Genomic DNA, 13,748 nt, shown 5'->3' on the forward strand with positions numbered 1-13,748 from the left:
TAAAAGGCCCCTTTAATTTGATATCAGTCAAGGATTTGAGAGAATTGCATCGGCCCAAAAGACTTCGAACTCTAATAAGACGACGAGTGAAAAAATTACAAGCAAGAGTTGTACGAATGGGTATAACTCCAATTGGAAAGAGTCCGGTAAGCTGGTACAAAGAAGTGGATGTACCAGCTGTCACAGAAGAAAAAATTGAAGAATGTGATTTCTCTGAAGTAGGGAAAGAAAAATTGAGGGAAATTATCTCCGAAGCTAAAGTAGCACAATTTAAAAATGACTGTGGAGATTTGGGGACTAAACACATTCATGTCATCGAAGGAGGAGTACATCCACCGGTGCGACAATATCCCTTGAACCCTGGAGCGGTTGAGGAAATGGATAAAATAGTAAAAGAATTGGAAGCTTTGGGGATCATTCGAGTAGAATTGAATCCGATCACTAACAGCCCCATCCAAGCAGTTAAGAAGCCAGAGTCGGCAGGAGGAGGCTGGAGACCAGTAATCAACTTCAAGGCTCTCAATCGACGAACAATAGCCAATAGAGCGAGTTTGATAAATCCCCAAGGAGCACTGAAAACGCTCCAAATTAAGAAATACAAATCATGCATTGATCTGGCAAATGGATTCTTTTCCCTGCGATTAGCAAAACAGTCACAAGGGAAAACAGCATTCACACATAAGGGGAAAAGTTATGTGTGGCAACGACTCCCGCAGGGATACAGAAATTCACCAAATGTGTTCCAAGCAGCAGTAATGGAAATATTGAAAGATTTGGGAGTAACAGTCTACATCGATGATGTGTTTATCGCAGATGATGATGAAAATGAACACCTAATGCGGCTGCAAAAGGTGATACAGAAGCTCACAGAAGCTGGATTAAAACTCAACCTGAAGAAATGTCAGTTTGGACAATTCAAGGTTAACTATTTGGGATTCCAGGTATCATCAGACTTGGGACTCTCAGAAGTATACCGAGAAAAATTGAGTCAGATTAAACCACCTCAATCTGAGAATGACCTACAGAAAATATTGGGACTGTGTAACTATGTGAGAGATCACGTTCCACACTATCAGAAATACGCAAAGCCCCTTTATGCTCGTCTCAAGAAGAAACCTAATGGACAAGAGAAAAAGCAATGGATTTGGACAGCTACAGATCAGAATTGCTTGGAAAAGCTAAAGCAAGCCATTCAAGACGCAGTTAGGCTGGAGCCGCGTAGTCTGACTACTCGTCTGTTAGCCGAAATAAGCTGTGAAGAAGAGGATTCGGTGGTAAAAGTGAGCAATGAAGGAGGGGGTATGGTAACATTGTGGAGCTATACTCTGTCTTCGATTGAGAGAAAATATCCACCGGAAGAAAAAGAACTGGCAGTCCTGGCTAGATATTGGAGTGCGTTGAAAGAACTTGCACAAGGTCAGGGAATAAAAGTTATCACTCAAAGCCAAGTTCACCGGTTCCTAAGGAAAGGAACTATTGAGAGTACTGAAGCCACAAATGCCAGATGGGGAAGGTGGGAGGACATCCTGCTAGACCCTGAGCTGGAAATTGGGCCAAAACAGTCGGCGACAAAAAAGTTACCGAAGGAGAGGCAACTCCCTATGGAGCCATATGACTGGACTATGTACACTGATGGGTCGAAGAAGGGTACAGACAATATAGCTTATTGGGGCTATATTCTGAAGTATCAAGATAAGGAGAAATATCATCGAAAAGGTCAAACGCCAGGGAGTGCCCAAGCTGGAGAAGTAACAGCAATACTGGAAGGACTCTTGGAGTTAAACAAGAGGAAAGTAAAAAGGGCTAAAGTGGTTACAGACAGTCATTACTGCGCACAAGCCCTGAAAGAGGACTTATCCATTTGGGAAGAAAATGGATTCGAGGGAGCTAAGGGGAAGCCTGTAGCTCATATGGATTTGTGGAGGAAAATAGCCGAGTTGAGGCTAACAATGGACTTAGATGTGGTACATCAGAAGGCCCATGTAAAAGAAGGAGCACATTGGAGCGGGAACAAAGAAGTGGACCGCTATGTGCAGCTGAGAAAAGTCGTCGTTGTCGGGATCGAGAAGTGGGAACAGACACCCAAGGGAAGGGTAGTTCCAAAAGAGTCCGTGAAAGAAGTGGTGCTGGCCGTACATGAAGCGCTTGGCCATGCAGGCACCATTCCCACACGGAAGGAGCTGGAGAAGCTGCAACTTTGGATTCCGAGAAACCAAGTCTGCCGAGTTCTCAAAGACTGTGAGGTATGTGGTCGATACAATGCAGGACGACGAGGACAAAGGGTGGATGGTTTCACCATAAAGAGTACTGTTCCATGGGGATCAGTATGTATGGATGTTGCCGGGCCCATGGGGGTGACTGGTAAGAAAGGAGAAAAGTATCTGTTGGTGCTTGTGGACTCTATGTCAGGCTATGTGACTGTTAAGCCTGTGAGAAAAGCCAATGGCAGCAGTGTGATCAGCATGTTGGATCAAGTGTGTTCAAATCTGGGGATACCTAAGGAGCTGAGAACGGACAATGGGACACATTTCCGTAACGCTCAGGTCGACCAGTGGTGCCAGAAAAATGGAGTAATGAGAATTTACTCGCCCCCATACACCCCACAAGCAAATGGAGTTGTGGAAAGGGCTATTGGACTGGTGAAAAACTGGATTGGAAAAAATGCTAACACGAAGGAATGGAGTACTAAGGCCCTGGAAATTGGACAGGCCCTGAATGACCGCCAACGTGCTGGCAGGCCCACCCCTTCGCAAGAACTGAACCAACGCCCATTTTTGACACCGGAAGTGGGGCGGAGTCAGACTGAAAGGGACAGAGAACCAGAACCAAAGATCCCATTCAAGGTTGGACAGAAGGTGTGGGTGAGAGCTCGAGATCACCCAACCAACACTGCTGTTAAACCTAAGTATGAGACCACAGATACAGTAGTGAAGATACTGGACAGTAACACAGTAGAGTTGAAGAGGAAAGGAATCCAAGGAGTGGAGCAGCTGAAGCCAACTCCTAACTAGACGAAACCAGGAGCTAAACATGGCCAAAAACACCCAAGATCTTCCACCCTTCGTCAGAATGGCCACTGTCAATGGGGTGGTTGCCTTAAGAAGAACAAGAGAAGGCCTCTGGGCAGGCAGAGCCCTGAGGATACTATATCATGCAAAGAAAGGATTTTTATCTAATGAAAAGGAGTTATTACAATGGAAAAAAGTTGAGAATCACTGTGTGGTTTGCCGCGGAGAAGTACAGCTGACGGTCCAATGGTTGGGACCTGGGGTTAGAAAACCCCCAATTCCAAATGGGGCAAAAAATGAATTCAAGCAATTACTTCACAAGCCGGTGAAGGTTTTGGATGCCCTTGTATGTGGGTTATGCCGACTAACCCACTTGCCAAGAATGGTCTTTTACACCCAGTGGGACTTAGGTGGAGACAATGTGGATATGCAGGTGTGTTCATGCTATTGGAATGGACGTGACATTGAGTATTGCCTGGTGTGTAAAGCAAGAACTCATATGGGAAGACTACTGCATGTGGCAAAAGCAGATGGATGGCAAGTGAGAAGGTTTTTGGACCCTCTGAGGACCTTTCACACCAATGAAGCCTGCTGGGCTAATCCTGCAGCAACAACTGCGCTTGATCAAACTGAGGGGAATCAAGGCAGCGGTGACGTGAGTCCAACGGCACCAAGTGTCTATCTGATGTTGGACACAACTAGAGCAGGAGGAAGTGATCAAGCTGCAGGAGGCAGTGAGCGGCTAGACGAATCTCCTCGCCACCAGCTTGAACAGCCTTTATGCAGCCCTGCCGGGTAATACCCGTGGTATCAGAGATGTGAAGGATGCATACCAGATAAAAATAGAGAGACACCTCATGGACAACAACTCGCGGCAGGTGTGGCGGGGAATCCAGAGCATCACAAACTACAAGGGCCGCAACACCCCCACCATTAGTGCTGCTGCCTCACTGGCAGAGGAACGAAAGAGCTTTGCAGGTTTGGAGTCCTGAAGACAACCGACGCCCCCACCTGCCTATAGCAGAAGCTCAGTGACTCTTCAACATGACGTGAGGAGAGTACAGTTGGTAAGTCAGAGGGAAGCCACCGGACCCTGTGCAAGTCAGCTTTCCGGGATCCTCACTACAATCGTCAAACTCTCCCTGACTCAAGCCACTGTCCCTACCTGCCTGAAATCAGTCACCGTCATCCCTGTCTCCAAGGCATCAGGCAACAATGACCTCAACAACTGCAGGTCCATCGCCCTAACATCAGTAGTGATGAAATGCTTCGAGGGGGCATGGTTCTGCAGCACATCAAAGCCTGTCTCCCTGTTACATTTGATCCCCACCCGTTTGCCTATAGGAGCAATTGCTCCACTGATGATGCTATTGTCATCACCTTACATACCATGCTGAGCCACCTGAAGCATCCTGGCAACTATGTAAGATTACTCTTTATAGAATATAGCTCAGCAATCAACAGTATCACTCTGGATATTCTGATAAACAAACTAGACCAGCACCTTCTAACTGTGCCCGGATTAAAGGCTTCCTCTCAAACAGACCACAGCATGTGAAGCACGGCCTCCCGCCCCCGCCACCCACACAGGCTCATCACAGGGCTGTGTGCTGAGTCCACTCTTGTACACTAATGACTGTATACCCCATCATTCCACAAACACTATCATTAGGTTTGTGGATGACACAACAGTGATCGGACTCATATCGAGGGGCGATGAGACCGCCCACAGGGAGGAGGTCCAGCACCTGTCAGAGTGGTGTCAGTGCAACAACCTAGTACTGAACACCTCAAAGACAAAGGAGGCCATCACAGACTACAGCAGAAACCGTGGGGATTATGCCCCTATCAACATCAACAGAGATCCGGTGGAGAGAGTGTCGTGTTTTAGGCTTCTGGGAGTCTACATCCAAGAAAAATTCTCCTGGTCTACCAACACCTCAGCTGTTATAAAGAATGCCCAGCAGGGACTGCACTTCCTGAGGCTTCTGAGGAAGACCAGACTGGAGCAGAAGCTGCTGGTGTCCTTCTAGCATGCCGCCATTGAACGTGTGACAACATATTGCGTGACAGTGTGGTTTGCCGGAAGTACAGCCATGGACTGAAAAGCTCTGAGTGATAAACACCATCCAAAAAAAAAAAAAAAAAAAATCAACCCATTGGCTCCTCCCTACCTCATCTTGAGGAGATAGCTACCTCCTGCTGTCTCAAACGATCCAGAGCCATCCTCTGAGACCCCTCTCACCCAGCATATCACCTGTTCAGCCTGCTCCCCTCAGGCAGGAGATACATGTCTATCAGAGCCTGAACTTCCATGATGACAAACAGTTTATTTCCCTGGGCTGTGAGAACATTAATCACTCATGTGCAATAACTTGACATTACATATGCAATAACTCTGAACACCATGTGCAATAACTGGGCTACACTCAAACAAATATGTGCAATCTTTTTCCGTGTCTTATCTAAAATGTATATGTATTCTTTTTTATCTTTTCTGTTTCTCAAACTCAGTTGTGGAGTGGCACCCCTAATCACGTATGCGTACAATGACAAATAAAGCTTCTGTTCTAACAGCCAGGCAGGGAATCCTAGCCAACTACTAGTACAGACTGACTAAAATGGTCATTTTAAAAAGGTAAGAATTCATAGTCTTTAAAATGGTTAAAAATTTATTTTCTACATTTGGCTATTTGTTGTTCGGTCAAGCAGTATAAAGTGTTTATCTCAGATCCACAGGGTGCTGTTAACCTGATAGGATTGTTATGTGTCGGACGCAGCCCGGAGAACCGACCAGCGTTTGAAGGACCCAGTATAAAATAAGCAGAGCACGGTACAAAGGATAACAGAGTTTAATGAACATAACAGTGATGTGAAAAATATAAAAGTGCGCGGTCTGGCGTGGTGGATTGCGGTGCGCTCCCAGCAGCGCTAACGGTCCGGAGCCAGAACTGGTTCGGACCCAAGGACCCCGCCGACACCCCCCAGGTGGCCGCGACAAACCGAGTCTGTGAAAGAAGGAATCATTATGTGAGTCCACACTCAACACACAGAGAGAACGCTCAAAAGGTGCACAAACAGCAAACACTTCCTGGCTTAATTACTAATCAGCTTCCCACCCTGCAGGCATGGAACATCCAGTTCACAAAACTCCACTGCAGTGGAAGCTGATTTAAACGACCAACATACAGCTCAATATAATAAGGTGTGAGGGACACCACATTTACTGACTGTATAAATGTTAGTCACAAAATCTAACGTACCTCAGGAAGTGTGCTGACGAGCGTGAGACCTCACCCCCTCCTCTTTCACAGACCATGCATCAAACCTGGACGTTCTCTGCATCCACTGATGATGAGATGGCTCCCGAGACGACGATCTCACCCGTCTGGTCACAAGGTCGAGTCTCTGGCAAATACACACTGTGTACTCCAGTCTTAAATGCCACCATGTTCCAATCCATGAAGATGCACCACAGCTGTGAGTCCTGACGAGCCGCAGGTGATCAGGGTGAGGTCCTGATAAACTCAGCTACACAGCCACTCAGTCCCAAATGCAAGCCACCTGGAAGGAAAAACAAAAGACAGAAACAAAAAGGCAGCCAGGCCCCCCAGCCATACAACAAGGATGAGATTAACTGCTTTTGTTTCTGGCCACATACGAAATCACTTATTCACTTTATCACTTATTTTCCTCATTACAGTAAAGTCGTCACTGAGGAAACATCACTATGTCACTCTGGTGATTTTATTTCTCTCCACATTTGAGGGGCGTAACACACCTGTTGCTCTGCTCATTATACATCACCATTTAATTTCATCACTGGTTTGCTGGTTTGCTATTCTTGTCTCGCTCTGTCATGATGCATATTACAAAATGGCCAATGCACATCCAAAATGTCCTTGTAGCTAACTGATCTTTACCTAACTGCTTTCCAAAATGGCCGACGCATATCCAAAATGTCCTTGTATTTGGCAAGACCGTCTGATCTTTTTATAGCTATCAAATTGGTAAAACCATCTGATCTTTTTTATAGCTGTCTAATTGATAAAACAAAAGTATTCACATCTATTTGGATGGCATGATGTAACGCTATGATTTGTTGCATGACACGCAGACATAAACTATAAAATTTTTACATACCGCCTTTAACACAATGTGAGCACACCTGTAACTGCCTACTTCACTTTGCAGCCAATCACATAGCCACTGATTCAAGACAGGCTAAGGACCGCCCACATGGGGCCGGCCCTGACTCAGGAATAAAAGTTAGCGCAGAAGAAAAATCTAGGCTCTTTGTCCAGATCTTGCATGTGATCTGTTCGAAGACCCCAGTGCTGCTAGATGACTCTGTAATCAGTGTAGACATCTTTCAATGCAACATCTAAACTTTGAAGTCCATTTCCTGTCCAAATCTTTTTGAGATTACTCACCACAGAAAAGAACCAGCTCTATTTGCCTGTGTTCTGCGGTTCTACCTGTGTTCTTGTGCTTGATTCTCCACTCAACTCATTGCCTCTGTCAGGTTGAACAATTTCTTCAAATTTTTTTTTTTTTTTTTTTTGGTGGGGGGACTCTCATTGTCCACTCCACTAAATAAAATCACTTTTTTCCACTTCAATTTTGCAAGGTACCGTCTGCTTTTTTTTTGCTTCAATAACTGCTAATCACAACAGGTGCAGCTCTTTCATTTGCCTGGTACAAGCCAGGCCTGTATGGTAGGATGGCCAGATGGAAGCCACTACTTAGTAAAACACACATCGCAGCCCGCCTGGAGTTTACCAAAACACACTTGAACTACTCTCAGGCCATGAGAAACCAAATTCTCTGGTCTGATTGAACTCGTTGGCGTGAATGCCAGGCATCATGTTTGGAGGAAGCCAGGCACCATCCCTACAATGAAGCATGGTGGTGGCAGCATCATGCTATGTGGATGTTTTTCAGCAGCAGGAACTGTGAGACTAGTAAGGATTGGGGGAAAGATGAATGCAGCAATGTACAGAGACATCCTGGATGAAAACATGCTCCAGAGCCCTCTTGACCTCAGACTGGGTTGATGGTTCATCTTTCAGCAGGACAATGACTCTAAGCACACAGCCAAGATATCAAAGGAGTGGCTTCAGGACAACTCTGTGAATGTCCTTGTGTGGCCCAGCCAGAGCCCAGACCTGAATCTGATTGAACATCTCTGGAGAGATCTGAAAATGGCTGTGCACCAACGCTCCCCATCCATCCTGCTGCAGCTTGAGAGGTGCTGCAAAGAGAAATGGGCAAAACTGCCCAAAGATAGGTGCACCAAGCTTGTGGCATCATATTCAAGAAGACTTGAGGCTGCAATTGCTGCCAAAGATGCATCAACAAAGTATTGAGCAAAGGGTGTGAATACTTATGTATACAAGACTTCTTAGTTATTATTTTTAATAATTTTGCAATGACAATAATTAAAAAAAAAAACCTTGACATTATAGGGTGTTGTGAGTAGAATTTTTATGAAAAATGTATTTACTCCATTTTGGAATAAGGCTGTGGTATAACAAAATGTATTAAAACTGAAGAAGAAGATTGTGGTGTCCAAAGGAGACCAGTAGAGGGTGCTCAGCCCAAATGTTTAAAACAGACTGGTCTACTGTGCTTCAGTGAATGGATGTAGACACACATACAGTAGTGGCCGCACTGAAGATGGCGTAAAGTTTATTCGATGGAGGAATGGAGTTTCGAATGGGACAACGAAAGCTTCGACGAATACGTCAACAGATTGGAGCAGTTCTTCCTGGCAAACAGCTTGAAAAGTGAGATAAGCAGTCAAAGGCAGTATTCTTGACAGGGGTGCGTCAGACGATGCACAACTTACTGTGATTTGACTGTGCCGAAAAAGCCAGCTGAATGTGAGTTGAAATAATTATTTGACTTACTGAGAAAGCATTACGTGCCAAAGACGAATTACATTGCAGAGAGATACAAATTCAACACCAGAAAGTAAATGGGCAAATCAATCAGTGACTTCATGGCAAGTTGCGCAAATTGGCAGCACCAGTCAATTTGGGACTTTTCTGATTGAGGTGCTGAGAGACAGATTCGTTTGTGGTGTGAAAAATGAAAAATTACATGAATGCCTGCTAACCATTACTCAGGAAAGAATTATCACTCACCGAGCCTGGTTTTTGAGATGACTGAACAGAATGCAGTAAATTGGTCCGACAGAACCGGCAGAGCTAAAGTGTTTTTTAAAGGAGAAAAACAAAGCCAGCTGTGTTTCAGGTGTCAGAGAAGTGAACACACACCAGATAACTGTTGTTTTAAAATGGTACAGTGCAAAGGATGTTTGAAGTTGGACATATTGAAAAGGCATGTTTCAAAAGACAACCTAAAATGGTGGGAACTTCAGTGAAAAAGAAGGGTGGAGCCAGACAGCTGAATGCCAATCATCTATCGTGGACTGAGTGAGGAGAAGGAGGCATGGAGCAGATGACAGGACCTGCCCAGACTGACAGCTCACCAGAGGAGGAGTCCGTGTGAGACAGCCCACAAAGGGAGAGGTTTCTGCACCACGAGTTATCTTAAAATGCTAAACAAAGGAGGTGTGATGAAATGCATGCAGGAGAGGCAACACTCAGCAAGAGGCGGAGATGAGAACAATTCAACGATGATACCATCAACTCTACAGCTGCACCAGAGGGGGCGCCAGACCTACAGCTACAGACATTAAGAGCACCAAAGGTCAAGGTTAAGGTTAAAGTAAAATCAGAACCACATGGTAAAACAAAGAAAGGTACAAAGAACAGTTTGAATTTATTTGATGGAAAAACAAAGGGTGATGACAAACCATATTTTGTGTACCTTGAGTTAAATGGTAAGAAGCTGAAAATGGAATTGGACACTGGAGCATCCGTGTGAATAATATTTGAAAAAATGTACAGATGCAGATTTTCGAGGTGTAAACTGGTACCAACCAGCTGTGAGCTAAAACATACAATAACCAACCATTGGAAGTGAAAGTTCTTTTTCAAGTGTCTGTAAAGTGTCATGGTAACGCTTCATGTGCTGTGTGGGACTGTGGGATGTACTCTGAGGTGTTTAGTCATAACCTGGGGAAAGTCAAAGGCATCAAAGCCAAATTGCAGGTTGCACCAGGGGCTGTTCCAAAGTTTTGCAAAGCTTGGCCTGTGTCCTACATGATGAAGGATGCTGTGGAAGCTCAGTTGAATAAAATGGAAAAAGAAGGGATCATAACGACAGTAAGTTACAATGAGTGGGCCTCACCCACTGTGAACATTTCCAAAGTGAATAATTCTGTTGGAATTGTAGGGATTACAAGGTATCAATCAACCCATGGTTGGAAGTCTATCAATATCCCATTCTGAAACCACAGGATTTTTTCACAAAACTAGCAGGTGGTGACAGATTTACGAAGTTACACTGTAAAAAAAAGACTGTTGTTTTTACAGGGAAACACTGGCAGCTGTGGTTACCAGGGAATTCCTGTAAAACAATACAGCAGTTAAATGTACAAAAAAGAGAGCTCTTGTTTGTATATTTAAGTTTGTTTAATGTGAGTCAGCCGTGGTTCATTCACTGTAAATCCATTTACATATTATGTCTGTAATGTTATCTACTGTGCTGCTGCATTTTTACAGGAATTCCCTGGTAACCACAGCTGCCAGTGTTTCCCTGTAAAAACAACAGTCATTTTTTTTACAGTGTAGACTTGTCCCAAGCGTATCAGCAGGTGGAACAGGATGATAATGATTCGAAACAGTTCTTGACCATAAACACTCAAAGACTTACACAAAGTGAGTAGGTTCCTTATGGGGTTGTGAGCGCATCTGTGACATTCCAAAACCTAATGGATCAAGTGTTGCAAGGGTTAGACGGAGTCATATGTTACTTGGAAGACATATTGATTATTGGAAAGAACCATGAGAGGCACAAGAAAAATTTGGAAGAAGTGCTAAAAAGGCTGAAAACTCACAACCTGCAAGTAAACAGTGACAAGTGTGATTTTTTTTTTTTTAACACTGTGTGTCATGTTTGGGACACATGATTGATGATGAGAGGATATACCTTTTGCAGGAAAAAATGTGAGGCTATTTCCAAAGCAAAGACTCCCAGTAACATGACAGAGTTGAGGTCATTTCTTTCCTTATTAAGTTACTATGGGAAATTCATACAGAATTTGTCAACAGTGACAGCACCAATGACAGTGTTGCTACATAAAGATGCTAAATGGCATTGCGATTCGTGTGATAGGGCTTTTGAGGAAGCTAAAAGCTGATTTCAAATCTAGTCTTAGCACACTACAGTCCGTATCTGCCACTTATCACGCATCACCTATAGGGACGGGTGCTGTGATTTATCAAAATGTTGGATGGAAGTGAGAAACCCTTTTGCTTCTTGAATGCTAACTAAAGCAGAGAAAAACTATTCACAGATTGAAAAAGAGGCATTAGGCTGAATCTTTGGAGTGATAAACTTCAATGATTATCTTTTTGCACATAAATTTATGCTGATCACAGGTCATAAGCCATTGTTGAAGATATTAGTTTCAAAAACTTAGGTACCACCACTGGCAGCTGCAAAAATGCTGCTTACTCTTATGAGATAAAGTACAAACCATCTGAACAACATGGAAATGCAGATGCATTGTCGAAATTGCCGATCAAAGATGATGATTTTATTAGGTCAAGTACTGTGATTAGGGTTTCGTACATTGACACCTTATCGATCACAGCGCAGCAGATTGCCAAGGAAACTATGAAAGATCCTATACTTAATGCGCTAATTGTGAAAGTTTGAGCATTAACTAACACGCGCTCAGTCTTTTTCTGAGCGTCCCACACATTTAAACATTTCTAAACATGTGCAATATGTGTTTCTGTTTGTGCGGTATGTGGTTCTGAGTGAAGCAGTGGTCAATGTGAAACCTTTCCTGATCTCATAATTCCAAGATCTTTTCTCATGCTTATGAGATGTCGTAATTACGAGAAAAGATTTCATAATTATGAGCCCCTCTATGTCATGACAAAGAGGGGCTCATTGCAGGGCATATTTAAATATTAATACCAGTACCATCACCAGCTGACTGAAGTCTATTGAGAGGTCTTATATTTTCTTTATATCTTATTTATTTACCTCACATTTTATGTTTAACTGTTTATTGCATGGCAGCACAGTAGCTTAGTGGTTAGCACCGTTATCTCACAGCAAGAAGGTTGTGGGTTCATGTCTCACCTGTGGTCTTTCTGTGTGGAGTTTGCATGTTCTCCCCTTGTTTGCGTGGGTTCCCTCCAGGTGCGCCGGCTTCCTCCCACATCCAAAGACATGCAGGTTAGGTGGATTCAAAACTTGTCCGTAAAGGTGCGTGCGGGTGTGAATGTGTTTTTCCAAAATGTAGCCCTGCGATAGACTGGTATCCTGTCCAGGGTGTACCCTGCCTCACGCCCTATGACTGCTAGAATAGGCTCTAGTCCCACCGTGACCCTGAATTGGAGTGAGCGGGTTTAGTGAATCCATGGATGGATATTGATTGCATTTCCATTGCATCTTTAGTACATACTACCCCAGTGTTTTTTTTAATTGCACTTTATTGCATTTAATGGACCTGGCTACTAAGATAACTTAATTTCCCTCAGGGGATTAATAAAGACAGCAATCAAATGAATTATACATGCCCCATCATGAATCAAGGAGATAAAATTCCCTTTTAAAATATGTACTCATACATACAAACATACATACAGCTGCCTATTGTGTACAAGATTAATTGAAGTGATCAGACAAAACATGAAATACAAGTCTGCAATGAAATAGAAGTCAAAGTAATGGGCCTTTCACATTGAACGCGTCAGCGCAATGCGCCAAAGCTTCCCAACGTGTCATGACGTCAGACGTGTAGAAGCATTTTTAGGTCCTTATTTGAACTGTGTATTCTCTGATGAACTATCAAGTGTCCTGATCTAAAGTGTATATCCTCTGGTTGAACTAACAGGTGTTCAACCTAAAAAGGGCTCCATTGGTCACTCGGCCTGTCAGGTACTTTCCAAGTTGGCAGCAGAGTTGGCTGATATCCCAGCAGTAATGAGCCAGCAGGCCAGGTGCGGCGAGCCTCAGGCCAGCTGCACCTGTGGCAGATGGTGTTTTTTAAAAAAATCAGTTGTAAATCCTTCAAGTTTTAATGGGAGCATTTGTCACATTGAAATAATGACCTAACACCTGCTTAGGGTTCACCAGAGGACGCTTCCAATAGAAAACCATGTTTTGGGAATGAAATAAATAAAAAAGGCGAAGGAGGAGTGATGCCCGCGGGTCTCCAATATATAGATGAGCGCGGTTGGAGCATATTCAGTCTCTCTAGAGGGCTCAGTTTGTACAAGCTCTGTTTTGAAAGCTTGAATAAACTTAACAACTCTGTGCATTTTGTCTTGCTTGAGGCTGAATTATTCTAAAGTGTTGTATCCTTTTCTTGCAAACCACCTGCAACCCGGTTTGGGTTATCTAAAGAAGGCATCCTGAGACGACCAAAAAGAAGGGCCACGTCAGACGCTTCGCTTCGGAAGCGGCAAGGTTGCAGAGTTTGCTTCATCACACTCTGGCTGTTTCCACAACCTGAAAAAAGCACTCAGCACTTGAGCAAACCCACTCAGTCCGAAATCTCCCACTTTTTGGATATATGCGAAGTCCCATTTTGCCCAACGGAGTTTAGTTCTGCAGCTTTATCGAGGTAAGAATAATATAAAAATAAAA

Source organism: Thalassophryne amazonica, chromosome 6 (genome assembly GCF_902500255.1).
Source record: "Thalassophryne amazonica chromosome 6, fThaAma1.1, whole genome shotgun sequence".
Lineage (NCBI taxonomy): Eukaryota > Metazoa > Chordata > Actinopteri > Batrachoidiformes > Batrachoididae > Thalassophryne > Thalassophryne amazonica.